This window comes from Limulus polyphemus, unplaced genomic scaffold (genome assembly GCF_000517525.1).
Source record: "Limulus polyphemus unplaced genomic scaffold, Limulus_polyphemus-2.1.2 Scaffold44, whole genome shotgun sequence".
In the NCBI taxonomy this organism is placed as follows: domain Eukaryota; kingdom Metazoa; phylum Arthropoda; class Merostomata; order Xiphosura; family Limulidae; genus Limulus; species Limulus polyphemus.
The window spans coordinates 1,458,525-1,479,494 of record NW_013665654.1 but is presented as its reverse complement, the minus strand read 5'-3'; the positions used below and the strand labels follow the sequence as shown (position 1 = coordinate 1,479,494).

The window sequence follows — 20,970 nt, the reverse complement described above, 5'->3', positions numbered from 1 at the left end:
TAGAGCAGGCGATCGCTTCCCAGAATCGATGACGACGTCGAGCAACCACTATTCGCTCGGTGAATTACCTACACAGAGACTGGCTTTCTTATTCTCTGCAGCTGATGTGAAGAAGGACAGTTTCTTAAAGATTATCCGAAATAGTAAGCGGCTTTACTATTGTTTAATCGTATGCGGAAAAAAGTCTTAACACATTATTATTGTGCTTAGTTATATATCACCTAGGTATATCCCTTATTATAAAAAGACGTTATTAGAGATGTACAAAAGCAGAATTTAAAGTAATTTAATGTGTTTATAATAGAGAACTGTGACCTTAGCAATAGAGCAAAGTTACTGCTTTCACCGACGACAGGTTTATTTGTATCAACCTGGTATTATCAACAACCATATACGTATATATATAAAACTCAATAGTTTTAAATTTAGTTATATGAATATTTTCTATTACATTTAACTTTCTTCGTTAATAGACTACGAAAATACATGTTCTATACTATAAACTAGTTCTATGGAAATGCACGCTCTACAGGAGCTAGAACAACACGGTTGAGATTTATTTGACTTAGTACAGTTTACTTAATCAGAATACAGAGGCTGAAGTACCTTTGCTATTATGTAAGTAAGTATTTATCTTTGTGGAATAGAATCAAATGATTGCGCGAACGTAATATAGTGATATATTAAAACAAAACCCCAAGACAGGAGAAAGGTTCTACCTTATTTAATGAAACAGCGTTACTTTTTGTTACATTGATCAATGACATTGTAATATTCATAGATTGCTCCGACTTCTCTCAGAGCAGCCTGCAGGAACTGCAAAAACAGAAGGATTCGTCATATAATATATTAAAGATCAGAGCCGTGTTCTCCCTACCTTTGAATACTGTGTCTCAAACTAAATACACAGAGGTAAGAGGCAGAAATAATAGTGGAGGGAGAAAGTGACTATACAGTTATTACATTTGCAACATGATTAATTTTTAGCTGTTACTATGAAACAAATAAATTTGTGTCCATTGTCTTCGTAATATTTTCTTTAGTACCAACTGCTGTTTGGTAGTAATATTAGTAAATATTTTATTTGCTAATTAATGCACATTTAATATAAATAATGGATAAAAAAAAGATTTATTCAAAGACGACAATCTAAAATTTATATACATCATTGAGTACGCCCAGAACGAAAGATTTTTGTACTAAGGAAGGTGTTTTCAGTTGTAAAAGAATTGTGCTTCATAATTTAAGTTATTTGAAAATTACAAAAACAATAAATAATAGTAGAGCTGTTTTGTTCTTGTCATTAATAATTTCTTAAATTGCAATTAAAGAAATGTAGTACTTTCTTTAGAATGTGTAAACTGTGCTGAATTCTATGTCGGTGAAACAGGTAATTTAAGATTATGGATGAATTTACATAAATTCCTTGTTAGATTTCCCAGAAAAAAATATTCATCATAGGCCAGCAAATATTTTAATGTATTATTGACAAATTTAAAAATCTGAAAACCATATTTTCACGTTTCACTTTTTATTATAGTAAAGTTTTTTCAAAATATTCCACAACTTTTTTGTAGTCTCTTTAAATATATAGAGGTAAGAGAGGTGAAGTAAAATTACTTAAAATTAGTTATATTAGATAATATTTGAATATATTTTAATGTACGTTAGTATGAATTGTGTATATTTTTAAGGTGTATATATTTTATTCGTTTTATTTTTAGCTTGAAAAACTGTCTGCAAGTTTGTTATCTTGAAAATTACATCTTAAGGAGTGACCTTTGAAGTCACGAAACCAGTAGAATTTTAATCAAGTCATATCACAAAAAGTTAGAAAATAAAATTGAAAGAACAGGTCAAATAGTTGTTTTATACATATATCTTATTCAATTGTGAATTACAAGAAAACATAAGAAGTTAACGGTGATAATTTTCACACAAGATATGCATAGTGTCTTTTATGACTACCACACACATACATTCTACCCGTTAAACAATAGTCTTGTATCACTTATGCATTGTTGAAGGTTTTTGTTTTTATTCGTATTACTTATATTACTCTGTTACTAAAACAGACTTGTAAGGCTCTTGATTTATATCCTTTTAGACATATAAGTTATCTGTTTTGGAATTGTTTTTATAGTTTAGCTTAAGATTTATATACACCAGTACTGTTCCTCAAACTAAATAAATATGTCGTATTAGTTGGGCCAAAGTTCAATAAGAGAATTTATCAATGTTAGAAAAATGCATTTGTTTATAATTTTTGTTCCCTGTACTTTCAACGACTTTTTTGTTGTTAGACGTGATTTTGGCAAATGCACAACCCCCCTCCCCCACTGTCATTTCACAACCATACTCCCCCTCCCCCACTGTCATTTCATTTCGATAGGCCAACAAAAGATTATGTTCTTTCTTAATGGATGAACATGTTTGAATATTCTGTAGTTAAAAGGATTCCTAAACAGAAACTGAAGCGTATGAAATGACGCTCGTCAAATGTGGAAGGTCTTGAGTCAGAAGTGACGAGAAGTAGGATACAAGGAAAGAAAAACTTCTCCAAGCTGAATAAATATACAAACGCAGGCCTTTCATAGGGTAAGCAACATGTCTTGGATCACCCTCTGGAAGAGATATCTTAGAGATGTTCAGCCAGAGGAAGCACCTTTCGTGAAGAATAAACTAGAGTATAGCAAATTGGCAAGAATGACATTGCGAGTCAGGAAGTAGGGTGTGAAATATTTGATACAAAGCTTCTGAGGATGAAGAATGTTGGGTAATATGATACGATCATACAACTCCTAAGTTGGACTGGGTAGCTTTATTTTAAAAACCAGACGTACAGCATGGCGTTCGAGCATAAAAAGTTTTTCATAAAATGAAGCGGCAGATATCCACGAGATATGACATGCTGCCCATTACAACTCTACCACTTCCAGTGTGCAGATCATTTATGTTGGAACTCTGCTAGTTGAAGTTGACTGGTCAAATAGTTATGTCATCTGCCAACAGTTTCAGAAGGACTTCTCTGTAATGGATGAATCCACTCCACAGATGACGCAGGAAAGATGGAAGTTGTTATTTTCGTGAAGATGGTTTAAGCTTCTGAGTGAGTGTTAACTTCCTAAGCAGTGACGCCCATCTTATTGCAAATTGTATGGTACAACCGGGGGTTGGCGGATTTGGTTTTGTTTTATAGCGAAGCCACATTGGGCTATCTGTTATGTCCACTAGAGGAAGTCAAACCCTATATTTTAGTGTTGTACGTCTTAAACCTGCTGCTGTCCCACCAGCGGCAGAGTTAGTGGATATTATGCTGAATGTTAGTACGGAAGCAGTACTTATATTTGCAAAAAATAAAGAACGAGCTGTACGAAACTTGGAATCCACATTAGAGAGTAGGAACGATGAAATACTAGAAAAATGTTCAGGGTTCATTTGAAGAGGGACTGAAAAAATACATGAAGGCCAACAAATGGCTGTGAAGATGATGTAGTAGTAGTAAGTGGATTTGACTATACGAAGAACTGCAAGATAAGAAGCAACAGCAGCACAACGATGTGTAGGAATGTCCTAGTAAAATATGCAGAAGTACCATCCTTGACAGACAAGAGGGTCTGATGGTAAGATGACTGTAGCTGGAACAGCACTTGAACTCTATAGGTGGTTGGAAGTCTTAAATAAGGTTTGGGTTTCTGATTGGGTTTCTCAGAGACATTGCAATCTTCTCAACAAAAGGAGGCATATGATAATGCATCCTTGCAGTACATACAGTAGGACCTTCAGCTACAAAAATAAGTTAATAACACGGAAATATTTTTAAACTGAGTAACTAGCAAAATGTAACTCACCAAGAAAACTGAAAGTGATCCAAATACTAATGCTAATAAATGTCTATGATAAAAGATGTTCCTCAGGAATATCACAACGCTCACTCCTCCTCTCTCCCAACTCTGCTCAGTTTCATGGAAAAATCATCTACATTTTATAATTAGTTTCATTAAATCTTGTTAGCTATACTGTGCAAGTTAAGTTTAAATAATTGTTATGATTAATTTTTATAGCAATGAATACTATTTTGAATTTTTAGCTTAATATATATGTATTTGTGACTAACCTAAACTTTCCGAGCTGACTGAACTTTGTAACATACTGAGATTACAGCGAAAAGTGTTATTAGATGCAAGTATTCAAACTGATGTTTCTCTGCCTAATAATTTTCTGGTATATTGATTAATGACATTAGGGTAGTCAGAGATTACCCTGATTTCCCTCAGAGTACCTGCAGGAACTGCATAAACAAGAGGATTTGTTATATACTGTTTCACAGATCAGAGCCATGTTCTACCTTTGAGTCTTCACAGGAAAGCAAATAGAGATTTGCAAACGATCTTTATTGCATTAAACACAAAGAAAGTTAAGCCTAAATATTGAGAAAAGTGCTTATGTATGGACTAGGAGAGAAAACTTTATAGTCCTACTAGTGTAATAACTAGTTATTAAGTCGTGTTGAACCCAACTCAACTCTAGCAGAATGTATCTCGAATAAAAATGCTTCACAATGCAATCTGTAGATGCTTGTCAGGTTTCTAGCAAATAATAAGTCTAGCAGAAGTGTATAGACTTCATCTGGTTAAATTCTTTTTCAATCTACCTTAAAGTAAATATATCCATCTTCTCTATCCTCAGACACACACCATCCGCGTGACCGAGGGCCACTCTACTTTCAACAATGGATGGAAAACACCCCCCCCCCCCAGCTAATCCAATGTTCTATTGCTAGAACAGATCACTACTGTTCATAGCATGGCTTGTACTACAGTAATCTTCTAAAGAACAATTCATGCAACGGTCTTGGCTCTCCGAAAAATCCCATGAGTAAGAGGAAACCAACATAGTTCTCTTGACCAATGTTGTATAATCTATACTAAATATAGACTTGTCACTGAGTGTTATTTAGAACTATATTCATTAATCAACAAATTAACTTGGAGGACTAGTGAATATTGTTTTACTTTTTCATTAAACGCCAACACTTTCCCTTCCAAGTTGCCAAGGTGGGAATTGTGTTCAACAACGAGCTAAAACACTTCCGTTGTCAAGTAATATACACAAAGTTCCAACTTGCGAGTACTTACACACAGCTATGTCTTGTGGAATTTCTCATCTGTAGACATCCAAGACCGTCATTGTCTCCCCAGATGTTTTATAGTACTGTAAAGTAGTAGATTTTTCGCGGGTCACCTCCAATATCACACACTCACGCGTACATATTCAGGATACATAGTGTTATGTAATCATTATCTTTCCTGATTGATATTCCCACGGGTCTGGAAGGGGATGAGCCTGTAATCGTGCGGCAGGTGCTTTATGTACCTAAATGCTCCATGTCCCAATTTGTGGGGGAAAGAGACTAGTCTGATGGCTTTCAGTTCCAATAATTTGTAGAATATTCTTGCAGTATTGTTACAGACCAAAACGAAAAGCATATTTTATTGTTACGTAGAACTACATCTCTTTCAAATTTTATGTGGGAATCCTGTAAAGTATTACGGCAGTGTTGAAATACATTGAATTGTGTTCATATGTCCTTAAAATTTTGTACCTGAATATTTCGCTATATCAATTACTACATATTAAGCCGTATAGAGTCGATCATAGAATCTGTTATCAGTGCTACGAGCTTCATGGGCGTTTACATAAACTAAGAATCCATTGTAATGTTTCAATTTAGCTACCTTTACAAATGACATTCATTTTTTTCACCTCTTTGACAGCCAATACCAGTTCACGTTTTTCACTTATATATATATATATATTGTTCCGTGTCTATTTACGTTGGTTTAGGGTGTGATATAGTTGTATGAAACTCACTCAAAAGATCCTTTGTACTTTGATTTATTGCTACTACTATGATGTGATCAAAGGGTTCATGGATACTACAACTGAATACTGAAAGCACTAAAATCAAACTCAGATTGAATAAAGATGTACTCTTCGATTTATCAAACCTGGACATTTATACACATTTTAGTCCAATTCTAAGATACATCTATGATATTCACAGTTCATGGAAAAAGGTATATTAAGCACAATAAAGTCACTTATACAACTTTAATAACGCTTACATTTGGTTTTGTGATAAAGGTATAACCGAATACATGTCCATAACCACCGGGTAACTAAATGTGTAGTTATCCTGTAAAGAAGCAATACCGTAAACGCACAAACAAACTCCATCGTACTTTCAACACGCTGACATCTGACAATAACTAGTTTTATCGTAGCACCACAGGACTTATTAATCTTGATTTTCTGTTTTTGTATTAGTCTAATCACCTTCAAACCATGATCATGACTGTCTTTTATTCTTAGAGATGAAAATTCACGAGTACCATTAAAACCTAAAAAAAACGTTCATCATGTATACAAGTATTTTAGCATCGAGTTAACTTTTTACGATATCCTATACGTGTACATAGATTTTGGGATGGGAGACTCGTTGTTTGTGCGTTTCTCTGCAATAACCGCTTTAGACAGAAAGGAGTTTCACCGACAACGATTTTTTTACGCCCTACCCTAAAACAACTCACCTGTTATACCAGGATATTTGCCTAGCGATCAGAAGTAATTTTCCGATTAGGAAGGATCTGAGTTCTGAATGGCTCGTTGTATGCTATTGTTCCTAAGTAAATTAATAACAATATTAGTGACTTTCGTCGATTCTTCAAAGCAATGCACGATAAATATTTTAAGTAAAATATTTCCAGAGCGTGTTTGACGAACCAACACCTCGGACAAGACAAGGGCACGTTACTGCGTTTTCGTAATATTCAAGATCAGTTGATTTATAAAAAATATTATGCTAGCAGCTATAATTTCAAATTTATGATTTAACTATCGATCCCATGGGCCTATAGCCCACATTTACAAGGCCGCTATAATGTAATGCTTGAATTACTATTTTGCAGTTTTTTCAGTTTAATGTTTGTTTGTTTATAATTAGGCACAAAACTACACAATGAGCTATCTGTGCTCTTCCCATCACGGGTATCGAAACCCGGATTAATGCGTTGTAAGTCCGCAGACATGCCGCTGTGCCACTGGGGGGGGGGGGGGCTCGGTTTAATGATAATTGCTGCTATAATGCAAGTTTAATTTCTTTAACGAAGTTACGACGAACGGTAATTAGTTAGCCTACTTATTTATGTGCTCTAATGTAAATCAATGCCAAATCCGGGGACCGCTTTCGGAGAATCCCTGTAAAAGTGTTTTCGAAAAATATCTGGGTTACTTAAGAGATTGGGTGAAAAGTTTTACTTTATGTAAATCTCGGAGCCGAGACGATTCGTTTGGCACCAATTAGAATTTGGTGAGTCCAGCAGTTTAATGGAAGGGGTTTTCGGGAAGTGCCAGGTTCCCCAAGGATGGGGGTGAAAAACTTTACATTTGTATAAACCTCGGGACCGAGACAGACACTGTTATAGTTATTTCAGTTTACGTACAACTGGACCTCGCAAAAAAGCATTAAAAGCAAAATGTTCTGAACCTACTAATAAATTTTTAACAGTAAAATTTATAACTAATTTCGACTGGCGGGATAAAATTACTACTTTTCTTCAAAGTAAAAATATATTCAAAGCCCTTTTAGTTTGAATACTGAAAGCCCAAAGGACTGTAGCAATCGTTTTACTTTTGGAAGACATACACAAATCTAGTTTACGTGTTTCGGCACAATAGATAAGATTCAAACTAAGAAGTGGGACGTTGTGGGCTTGAGCGCCCACATTTTGCTCCTTTTACGGGCCAGGTTTTCTTAAGTGTCCATTTTTAAGTGGAAAATGTTTAAAAAAATATCCTATAAGTATGATTTATACAGTTCTTGAAAATATAACTACTGAAAAACCTTGTGCAAAAAACTTAGTACTCGGGCTACATTCTGTCATATTTTTTCACCTTGATGAAGTTGACTACTGTTTTTCACATGTGTTTTCCTTTACCAGATTATATTGTATCTAGAATAAAAAGGCAAAAAGGAAACAAACTGTAAGAAGGTTTTCTTTCTGCTGTTTTTTTTTCTGTGATAATATATCAGCTGCCGACTTTGCTTACCATCCATTCTAAAACTACAAATATGAAACCCATCATCGAAATGCAAACTATCTTTGTATATTAACAAAGACAGGTGTAGAAATTAATGTGATCTCCTTTACATTTTTACAGAAAATCCAGCTATAGAAGCCTAATACGAATGGTTATTTTGCATTGGACTACTTTCACAGATCATAAATGTAAACTTTTATTATAATGTGGCATCATACTAAGAAGTGCAAAGAATGTATAGGGAGTTGAATTAAAATGGTGATCTCCATTACCCATTCTGTGAACTCCTTCACATGCCTCTCAACATGTCACTAATTATCTGTTTTTTATAAACAGACCCCTAATTATCGCTCACAGATTTGGCTTTGTAATTTATCAGTCATTTAAACCTAAAACTACCACCACTCACACCATCTAAATGTTAGTTATACAGTTAAAGAGATACACACCTGTTATGTAATCCCACTTTCAAGGACTTTCCTTGCAGGAAAATGAGTTGATTTATGACTAATACATTTCAAATCCACCCTACCCTAATCATCTGCACATAGTGGAAACTAAATATGGCGGGAAAAGTATTATGCACTCTTTATATTCCCCTCTGATGCCAAACTGAAGTAAAGAACACGTATAGGAGTTCACGCAATTTCCTGTTCAGTGATTTTTATTGAAGAATGCAATTTACTCTTACCCTTTCAGTTATTGATAACAACAAATGTCTTGGCTGTTGTTTATAAAGTTAAAAAAAAAAGACATAATCTGAGTATCTAAATCGGATATATGCGTAAAGGAGATCACGTGCTTAAAAAAACAACTAATTTCATTACAAGCTACAAATAGACATACCCCAAATATTTCTTGATACTCTGTGTTTGGGGTATGATCAAATCAAATTATATACTTCCCAGATTGATTTTAGACTCTATTCTTTTTATTCACTCAAAAATGTGTAATTATTGTCTCGAAAATAAATAACCGTAAAGGAGAACACAAGATTACGGCGACATGTTATTTTGGGTATTTCTATATGTAAAAAAGTGATGAGACAATCAGCTAATAAGTTTTCAAAACATAAATGTTTACTAATTAATCACAATAAAGGCTTGAGTCATACTTACAATTTTTGTGTTTGTGTTATTGCTTCGAAATAACATTTTTCTGCTGGCGACATGCTTTTTTTAAACACCCTACCATTGTTTATTTCCTCGGTTTGCTGGAAAAACTTAAAACAAACTCAACATATTATATATGTTTGGAAAGCTCTGTCCATCGTCTATAATTTAGAACTTAGTATATGTTTGTGTAAGGTACATACTCAGATAAATGTGCTCCAGAACACTGGTGACATCAAACTGGACACTTAAGAATGCCTGGCCATTACAATTGGTTTTTCTTATTTTACTCTTATTCTTTACATGTGAGGCTTTCCGAGCGGAGGTTAAGACTGATAGACTGTGCATCCATACTGCTATATGAGTCATGCACCTTCAAAGACCAGGACACATCCTATATCCCGCATTATAGCCTGCGACCTGGCAAATATTTTGTTCTATATTATAACCTTCTATTTCATTGTAGGTTTGGTTGTTCTGTTTTTTAACGCAGTCCTTCGATGTAAATATTAACTTTATTATTAAATATTCTAACAGTTACATCATTCAATCTTTTCCATATTAATAATCTAACAATGTCGTTGAAATAAACTATCTGAAGTTTATAAGTTCATAATATATATATAGACACACTCAAACATGCGAGTTTTCTGTGTTGTAGTATCACATCTATCCTCAGGAGAGGTGTTATAAGAACAAAACACTTCGTAATTTTTTTAACTCTAGATACTGTAATAGGTGTACTATGCTAGTGATTTTCAAATAGCTTTGGAGCAAGAAAATCTGGCTTATTAAATATTTATTAGATAAATAAATTATCTATGTTCGCGATCTGTCACACATTCTGATGACCCAACTTTGAGTTGCGACCCATAGGATTGAGAAACATTGTACTATACCGTAAGCAAAGAAGCTATACGGTTTATAAGCTTGTCCTAATACTGTCAGTTGGTTGAGACTCCTATTAACCTCACGAGTCTGTGAATTTATTTGAAAAGTCTCACATGTACATCATTTCAAGCTAGGTGGCGTTTGTGTAAATGAACTACCTGAAGTTTAAGAAGGATGGTTATTTCTGTTCAATGAAAACAGATCTTGAAACAGATAACGGTAAACCTATTGATACAATTGCACTGATCCTACATTCATAAATATAGCAGTAAGCACCATCCCGAGGGAGAGCTACATATGAGTTTGTAAAAACCTATAGATGTTATGCTTTGTTTTTTTTTAAAGTGAAGTTCTACACGTTGCATTACGACCTATCGCTGGCCTAACATACACGAGTCACCAAGTTTATTTATAGTATAGCCCAATACTTTACTCGTGGGTGATGTAGTTGCTATTAATAGCAAATCCTACGGTTTTGATGTACTTGCAAAATCACTTTTCATTATATTATCCCCAAATCACTTTCTAGAGCCCTTGATAAATAAATGAAATTCACGCCTCCAAAAGTTACGAGATGTTCACAAGAAATAGATTTAATTTTATGGCTAAGGTCACGAAGAGCTTCTACTTGATGGCAGGTATATCGCATAATGTGTTTTGCTCATTTTCTAATTGAAAACGTTGATCAAAGTATACTGAAAAAAGAATTAATCGGGTAAATAAAATCTCATATAATGCAAAGATATTTTCGTTTCTTGTTTATTTTAAAACACATAAAAATTGCGTGAGTGTTGATTATAGCTATTCTGCCGTCTGTATATTTTAAGAGCCTTAAATTTCGAATGATATTTTGAAAAATAAGGATTACGAGAACAAATTTCATTGTTCTAGTGACAACTTATTTTAACACACGACTGAGATAAAAAACAACCTGTTTGTAAAACCGTTTTTAAGTATTCTCATCCACTGGAAAAAAAAAGCAATAAGCCGGAAACTTCAGTTTAATTGTGTGCTTCGATTAACTATTAATATTTATTAACTTGTGTGATGCTGTAGTTTATGAATTATAATTAATCTAGAGAAGACTGAACGTGAGGAAAATCTTAGATGAAAATCTTACGAATTTACGCCATTTTGAAACAAGGTACGGCAGAAACCTGTGTGAAAGCACATATGGTGCACCATCCTAGAGCTTATATATCATGGTGCTTTTAGTGTGGAGGATAGGTGGCACTAGTTCATCCAATTCAAAAGTGACAGGGGAAGACCAATGCTTTAACTTTCATGCAGAAATTGCATTTATAGCCTTTCTTTAATAAATTTCGTAAATGTGTCTCAACTTTCACAGTACACGAATTTGTATTTAGTATCACAACTGAGATATTTATTCACAATACCAAATAATTTTGAAGAAAAATTACAATATCGTCAATCTATTACCTCATATTAGTGAGCCTACGGTGGCTCAGCGGTAAGGGCTTATAGCGCTAAAAATCGGGTTTCGATAAACACTATGGGCAGAGCACAGGTAGCTCATTGTTTAAGTTAACAATGTTCTTAACCACAAAGTAAACATATCTACGAAAAGCAATAAATGGATTTAAAGACGTTGTGGATCAGATATGTATATATTTTTTAAAATTATAACAGATCGATTATGCATACGTAAAGCATCGTAATTGTTTCTATTTTATTTGATACGCTTCCTACTAATTCTGGGTCGTAAAGCGATTTTGAACTACTACAAGCTACGTTCTGACAGGAAGGAAGTTGTGTGTCGTTTCATACGCGAAGCACGAGTTATTCCTTTAGTATATAAATGAATTTAGCACGCTCTTGTAGCCACCTAGCGATGCTACTGAAATGAGTCAAAACAATGTAGGTAACAGTGCTGAAAAATGAAGAAAGCATGCCTAACCTGCTTTTTTATTGCAATTGTTAACTAACGTACAATAAACTTACTTGTAGAAATTAGTTCAATAAGCGCAATAACAAACACAGATTCAAATACTTCATGGTAATACACTGACTGATTCATCTATCTTGAAAGTAACTTATAATCTTTCTTCATCAAAATGCTCATAATATACAACTAAGTTGTTATCTTGCAACCACATTGCATTACTAACCTGCCTGTCGTGTCTCTGGTCATACTCACAAAGTTCCCTTGCAGTATTTGTCGTGCCTTGTATGAGCTTGGCAGAACAACGTAGCCAGAGCTATGTATGTTACATCACTGAATTCTTATTAGACTAACTATTCGTTAAGAAATACCCAAAAGTGAACACAGCTTCTTTTAACCATAGAAATATTTATTTAATGAAAACAGTTGTATAGTAAGAATACTACTAACTGCTTGACCGGTTGTTGTGTGGTCTGAGCAACAGTTTCAGTTCACCTTTGTTATAGTTTCAACACTTCACAACCATAGAAATATTTATTTAATGAAAACAGTTGTATAGTAAGAATACTACTAACTGCTTGACCGGTTGTTGTGTGGTCTGAGCAACAGTTTCAGTTCACCTTTGTTATAGTTTCAACACTTCACATTTTTAATTCTGCCACAAGTCACTTAACATCTAACGTATAGCAATACTACAGGAAAAACAAATATACTTGATACTGTTTAGCAGCACGACATATGTCACGCTAATTCAGCAAGAAGGAAAACCGAGAAAATATACGTTCTGAGGAGATATTTTTCTGGTTCATTCATTGTTTAGACATAAGGTTACAGTAATCGCTAACAGATCTGTTTTCCGATATTCGCACAAAGCTAATCCAGAAGTATATGCGCTAGCCCTCTCTAATTTTGACCTGATAGACCAGAAGGAAGAAAGCCAGTAAACAGCACCTACCGCCAACTATTGGGCTACTATTGTGTGATCGAACTGTGGGAGAACTTGATCGCGGTACGGGATTATTATTATTATTTTTCAATAACAAGATACGAATATTGAACCCGAAAAATCCATAGTCCGGCAGGCTAACGACTTAGCTCACATTAACATAGGTAAATCTCAGAAAAGATACCACGAGAAGTGCTTGTTTAATTACATATAGGTAAATGTTTTATTAATCTCCGGCATTACTAATTTAATATAAAACAAAGGTACCACAATGTTTTAACAGTGCAATAAAAATGTAACACAGGTAAACCTCAGAAAAGATAGAACGAGAAGTGCTTGTTTAATTACATATAGATAAATGTTTCATTAATCTCCGGCGTTGCTAATTTAATATAAAACAAAGGTTCCACAATGTTTTAACAGTGCAATAAAAATGTAACACAGGTAAACCTCAGAAAAGATACAACGAGAAGTGCTTGTTTAATTACATATAAATAAATGTTTCATTAATCTCCGGCGTTGCTAATTTAATATAAAACAAAGGTTCCACAATGTTTTAACAGTGCAATAAAAATGTAACACAGGTAAACCTCAGAAAAGATACAACGAGAAGTGCTTGTTTAATTACATATAGATAAATGTTTCATTAATCTCCGGCGTTGCTAATTTAATATAAAACAAAGGTTCCACAATGTTTTAACAGTGCAATAAAAATGTCAATTTCCTTTAAGTGTTATTGCAAGTTCGTCAAAAGTTCTTAAAGTGTAACCACTTAAAACCTGTCATAATAATTTGTAATGTAGCCATTAAGAAAATAATTTCGTTTACCAGAAAAATATGCAATGCAATTACCAAAAAGACGTTATAAATGTTATAGCCCATGTTTTTGCATTGTAACCACAAATATCACATTTTGGACTGTAACAATGAACAAGAAGCCACAAGCGTTTCTTGTAGCTACATCATAAAATATATTCCACTTCATATTTGTTCTTCTTAGATTAATAATAATACAACATTTTACAGATTTGCTCAGTACACACTTGCCCTCAGTTTTACTGTAATAATGAATTGCATAACATGAAAAAGGATCAACCTATACGGTTTTGTTCTGTCGAGATTACAACGAAAGTTGAAGACATGATTGATTGATATTTCTTTTTGATTTTGTTACTCTGACGTTCGAGTGCTACTGGGTGATATTATCTTTGTTCGAAGTTATACGCTATCTCGTGAGAATACGGAGGATCTAACACAAGAGAAAGAAGCACGCTGAAGTACTGCATGTTTTTCAGTAAATAAATCATTGCTCGCCTAGCAAACACTGTAGATAAGCAATTTTCAATAAAGTCCTTTCACGAAAGAAAGAAGCAGGAAATTATATTATGAGAACAAAATAACGGTAGTATGCATCGCACGTCAGCTATAAAAGATATTTCGCTAACTATTAGTGAAAAAAGCAACAATTTAAAAAAGGTTCTATAAAGTTTTGAAAAAAAAATGGATGAAACACATGATCAACATTGGAATTTGGTTCTGTTATCTATCTTGAATATGCTGAAGAGACCGCTTGAAAATTTTTAATTTAACAAGGCTTTTGTTAACGTTCTTGATCTAAACAAGTTAAGCCCTCCTGGTGTTTTAAGTACATTCAAAGTGTTTTTCAGTAATAATCTTCCTCAAGAATAGAGGGCTGGGAAGTGGAACCTTCATTAACGTCATATAAATCATTAGGAAGCGTATAAGCAATGCAATAAAAACGGTCCTTAAAGAAGCATAGTAGATATCAACCTGATGCGAAACGTCTTATGTCAGTGTCACACCGCCTCGATAAAAATGTACTTAATGCCCCGAACGAAGAAAAAACGCAAGGTTAAAAATCTGCCTTTAAACAAATTATGAAGCAAGTGCTTACGTGTGCCAGATCCGTTTATAAGCTGGTGAAATATTGTCAATTGTTTGTGATTTTTAATGAAGATCTTAGCGGAATGTTCGGAAAGCCGAATAGCAAAATTCATGCACGCTTAGATTGTTATTTACTTAAAATAAGATCTTGACCAAACTTAACCACAAAAACTGTGTTAGTGTTTCTTATATGAGATAATTGCAACTATTCCCACCAAGATATTTTGAGTTACTGTTTAATACTTGAGTAAATAAGTAAAAGTATTTCCCCTGAACAATTATTACTTATTCCCAATGTTTTTTGGTAAAAAAGTTTTTGAAATATTGGAAAATTCACAATTTTCTATTGCTTTTCAACTGAAGTTAACCTACCACGATTACTCCAGCAAAAACAGTTTGTTTATTGTAGAGAAAAGCCACATTGGGATTTTAGCGTTGTGAGTCCGTAACCTTACCACTGTCCCACCAGGGGACACTAGCAAAAGCAAGACACTGGCAGCATGATCTCAATCTGGATATCGATATGTAAATTAAGTAATTGTCTTTAAAGATCGAGCTTGAATATCCTCTGGATAAAATTTATTAGCACATCTTCCGTAATAGATAAATATAACTATTCAATTCAAGTGAAAGCTTTTAAGCTGGAGAAAGGTTTTGCGAATTTCCCCATGAAAATTACATTGAAATAACACGTGTTCGATCGTGGAAAACCTAGGGTTAAGTTGTTTGTTTGTAATTAAGCTACACAATGGGCTATCTGTGCTCTGCCCACTAGGGTATCAAAACCAGGTTTCTAGCGTTGTAAGTCCGTAGACATACTGCTGAGCCACTAGGGGGGGGGGCATTTAATTTTATTAAAAACTAGCTGGAGTACCCGTCCGTTGGACGGTTGAAATAATAACTCGTTTATAAAACAAAGGACAGAAAATTGTGTTTCTATATATTTTTTCTTAACATAATAAACATTTAAAGTGCAATAAAAACACATAAAGGTACCAATACTGAAAAGAAAGGTATATTATTTTCAATAATTCTATCAATATGTCATCCTGTATCACTGTGTCAAGTTTGGTGCTGCTTGATCAAGAAATGTGGAAAAGTATAAGAAATGGGTACACACATATATTGACGTATATTTATATAGATTATTCGTATCGTGCTTTAAATGTAAAATCTCCAGGTGTGTTCCATGCGGAGTTGAGTGCAAACGACCCCTCCCATTTGCAGAATATGAATATCACGGCGTATGTATCAAACGTAACAGCCTTTTATATGCTTTGTTTAGTTATCCAATAAATTAAAGTTCTGAGAAACCTAAGCAACATTAAGTCGCTAAGCTACAATGTCTTATGGCTGGGCGTGACCTAATGGCTAGCATGTGGGTACTAGGGGGTGAGAATTCGGTTTCGAAATGTGATGCTGCTAAACACGCTTCTCACTTTTAGCTGTGGGTTTCTTATAAAAGTGTCAGCATTTTTACTAGGACAGATTAAAAAGTGGAGGCTTATACCCCCCCCCCCCCGCCACTGCTGATAGTCCTTGTAGCGTCGGGTACTGCTGGCTTCCATCTGGTCAGTAGTTCAAAATATGACGGTTATATCCGAATACTGACGTGACCAGAAGAAGGAAGACCAGTCAGAAGCTTCCACCACCTAGATAGTTGCTATTAGCTGAATCGAACAATTGACTCGTGACAGATGAAAGTTTGGAGCGTGTTCAGCGACGTATCGTGGCTCGAATCTTGGAATCCGCAGCAAAGCACGCTAATCACTTGACTTATCTGACCAAAGAGGCCTTATCAGACAAATATTTAATATTAGGCAAGGCTTATAAACATGACGAGAAAGAACAATAGTGCCATGAAATTATTTTGCATTTTGTAACTTCATATATTAGCAATCTTCAAATAAGCCAACAAACTGCACTTAATGTTTATCAGCTTAATGATAATCACAGTTGCCACTCTGTATTTCAATCAATTCTAAATTTTGAAATATATAACTTACATTTTTTCGTGTACATCCTAGACAGATAATTTTTATTACATCGTAATCCACGAAATATGAATTATGTCTTAGTAGGGTTGTAATACAATGTCTGATTTACCAACGTTGTCATACCGTGGCTATTGTGATACTGAAGAAATATTTTGCAATCGGTGTAACACGTTATCTTAAAATGTTTGTTTTGTTGTTAAGGCACAGTGGTAAGTCTGCAGACTTGTAACGCAAGAAACCGGGTTTCGATACCACTGGTGGGCTCTCTGTGCTCTGTCCTTCGTGGATATCTAAACGCAATTTTTAACGTCACAAGCCATCATTACCGCTGAGCCTTATAATATGAAAATTGATAAATCTAGTTGCACCTTGAATATTTTCCTATTTCACGCCACTGAGATGTCACTAAAAAAAAAGGTGAGAAATATAGAATAAAACAATTTACCAACGATAATTACACTGCTTTGTATCCTTTACTGCAAACTGGATTTGCGCAATGGAGAATAGAAACTATTAGAATCTTAATCATAATTACATCATACGTAATTTCATAAACCTAAAGTTAAGATATATTGAACTTAACGTTTCATATAATCAGTAGTTTAATATAAAAACTAGTTTACAAAGCACGAGTGCTTTTATTACAGACTGACAAATGTAATGGTTGCGTTTACATTACAACCTGTCGTTTTAATCCTACTAAGCCTATTAGAATTTCTCGTATACACACAACTTTGCAGTCCATGGAAGCTTTATAGAAGTTTTGTGAGCAGCACCCATAGATGGCTCTTTCTTCCACAAACATTGTTAACAGAAGACATCAATTACTTTTAGTGGAGATCTTAATAGTGCAAAGATGCGGAAGAATATTGCGTTCTCACTTCCTTTCTAACTATTATTGTTTTCTCTAAGATTCTATTGTTTGCTTTACATAGCATAGAAATTTTGCGAATGGTCCATTGTTTCGTGTACATCGTTAGCAACAAGGACCAACAAACGTTAGAATAAATCCTTTAACGTGCTCTGTTTCTGTAAGCAGGTTCATCGCGGATAGTTAACATTTTCTAAAATGTAGTGTGTTCAGTTAAACTTGATTTTGTTTTCATGTACCGAAGACGTTTCAAGTAGAGCTGAAAGAAGAAACGTTTCGTAAATTAAACGTTGCATTTTAAAGATATTACATTTCTCTCTACGACTGTATGTAAAATTCAGAGAAACATGCGTACATGGTTAAATACGTCATTTAGCGTAGAATTTTCGACTGTGAGCAAAAAGTGAAATTAATGAACACTAAATTACATATCTGGACTGTTTATTGGAAAACACAATTGGAGCATGACCAACTGCCTTTAATTTTAAAAAATGCTAGGATCCCTACACCTCGATTTCTATAATTTCTCCGAAAGGGGGTCGAAGGCCGTCTGGAGAGTTTCCTGTTTAAACTATTTGCACCACTATGCAGTAATATGTTGTCTGTCAGTCAGTCAGTAAAACGTGCGCATGCCATGAATCACGAGAAGAATTAAGCAATCTTTAGGCTAGAACACAACATGATATATTAACTTCAAAAGCAAGAAATAAAAATATTTGTTACTCTTAATTTTGGTTTTATTTATTCTTGAAACAGAACACTTTCGGGGACTCTGCGGAAATACATCTAGTATAAACTTGTAACGGTGTCACTAAAGGTTACGTGAAATTCGATAAACAATGTACTAATGTTATATCATGGAACAGAAGAATTGGAATCTGCACGACAGGTGAGTAATGCATATAAAATCAGTTTTAAAACAACCTTGAAATGAAAATAAATTTTATCTTGCGTTGTTTTGAGCAACTGCTGTTCGTTAGGTTTATTTTTCATATTAAGTCTGACAAAGAAAAGTTGCTCAATACGTCGCTAGGTTAAACAAAAGCTTCTATTTCAACGTTTTACAGTGATTTGATTTTGCATATTGTGAAACAATACCCATATAGTGTTCACTAGAAGACACCACAATATCAAATGAATGGATGGGCTTGACAATGATATACAGATTAGCGATTCAAATCCATGTTTTAGCCTTAGTATACAGAGGTTGAGTACGTTGTGTTAAAACAATTTTGAAGCCTCATCACGTCGTTACAGACAGTGTCGCCACGTCTGGTCATGCTCTCTTTGGAGGTAGTGTATGTTGACAGTGGCTCTGCAGCCTAGTTTCCATTGCAAAAGGCTCCGTCATAAGGCCGTCATGTCTAAAGAACACCACTTCTTGTTTACTCTTAATAATACATCTAATGTACGAACAAAGACGACGGTTTCTCAGTGTTCGTTTCAATAGTCAGATTGCACCAAAATCCAAAGGTTTGACCAGTATGTTGAAGTATGCAATGGTTGAATGTATATCTCATGGAAGCAATTTGTGCACACGTGAAAATTCTTGTTTATTATGTTAAGAACTGTTGCCTGGGGGACATGCACAGATTCTTTCACTGGCCTTTGTATTCGTGGATTCTCACCTGTTAAATAACGCCTCGTTTTGCTTATCTCAGCTGGAGTACGATTTATTACAGTCTCTTTCTGGTTGGTCTTGGTTTCCCAATTTGATCCACATTCCTTTGTTTTCTAATTTTATTAAATATAAGGAATGTCCCCGTCTTGGAAAATCTAAACCACCGATGTGAACACATCTTTATGATACGGATGGATATTTAGCATCGAAAAGGGTCGATACATATCTTTTCCAAAAGGGGAAAGTTGTTCGGTAGCATCACTAACTACGTACCACCAAACAATGTCAAAATGCAGTTCTGATACCGCGACTTTATAACGGTTGTGTTTTTCACTTTACTTGCTGATTTGCATTTTCAAATTCGTTTTAATATGACGTACCCAACTTATATATATTTAATAGTATATATATATATATATATATATATATACTATTAAATATTTCTTAATTGTTTACTTTCAAAATACTACCGGGGGCATACCTTTGGGCTCCTTTAGAATATTGCGCCTATTAAAAATCCTAGAAGTGCGCTTGTTTCAAAGGTCTTCATATATATATATATATTCGTGAATAAGCTACAATTGATGTATTCAGATAATGACAATGAACTTCATGTTCTATAAAAGTATGATTGCGACAGTTCTGTGTAAGAGATTAACAGATCTAACAAGGGAAAACATAAAAAATGAGCTGTAAAGATAAACCTTATAAAGGTCCCCTCCTTTATATATATCCAGAGTTCTAGGTAAAAACGGCCACCATTTCTCATTGTTACTGGCTCTAATATTGAAATCTTAACACCCTGTATGTGTGTCCTTACAGAAGAAATTTCTGAAACCTACCAATGCTATCAATAGTTGGCAGATTTCTTTGTTGCACGGACATGTGTTATGGTCATATTCAGGAAGTCGTAGTGTCGCTATTTAGCTAACATAATTTCTTCACTTTTCTGCTAAATATCTCAATGGAGGCTGTTGCTATTCGCGTCTTGACTGGCCAGACTTATTACATTATGCTTTCCTCAAATTCTGTCAACATGTGAAGACATGTATCAAGTGGATATTGATGATCTCTCAAAGTAGTTATCAACTCCCTTCATCATCTTCACCACGTTGTTGCAGTCAATGTGCGACACTCGACTCTCCATTGCTCACATTTTATTCTCTTGCCATCGATATAGCATTTAGTGGCAGCAGTATTTAAAACATTTATTTGCGCTGTCCCTTTGATATTGGACAGTGACACTACCTAAGTTTCTAATTTTTAGTTATTTACGAACCACAGATCTTATTAATTCTATTTGTTTTAACGTGATCTTTTAATCTCTTATTTCTATACTCACTTTTCGTTAATATTTTTATTATTTCTGATTAAATAAAAAAATATTTGTCGTAAATATTTTGTGCTGAGAACTCCAATTAATCAATATATTTATCTTCCATATTTTTTGTATGCTATAACAAAAGCCTGGAGGCCAAGTATCTTTTTATTTGAATTTTCGCGCAAAACTACTCGAAGACTATTTGCACTAGCTGTCCTTAATTTTGAAATGATAGGCTAGAGGGAAGGAAGTTAGTCTTTTGGCTTACTTTTTATCAGGCCCGGTATGGCCAGGTGGTTA

General features: G+C 34.4%; 1 protein-coding gene across 2 annotated transcripts in view; it reads left to right on the top strand.

The window, feature by feature from the left end:
* Nucleotides 1-20,970, top strand: part of LOC106462194 (leucine-rich repeat neuronal protein 3-like) — a 35,342-nt gene continuing 14,372 nt past the window's right edge. Inside the window, exons 1-2 of one of the 2 annotated variants that reach the window (XM_022389694.1) lie at nt 1-143; nt 782-912. The gene's annotated coding sequence lies outside the window, so the exon portion shown is untranslated. The remainder of the gene's footprint in view (nt 144-781; nt 913-20,970) is intronic. The other variant, XM_013922096.2, reaches the window with a different exon arrangement.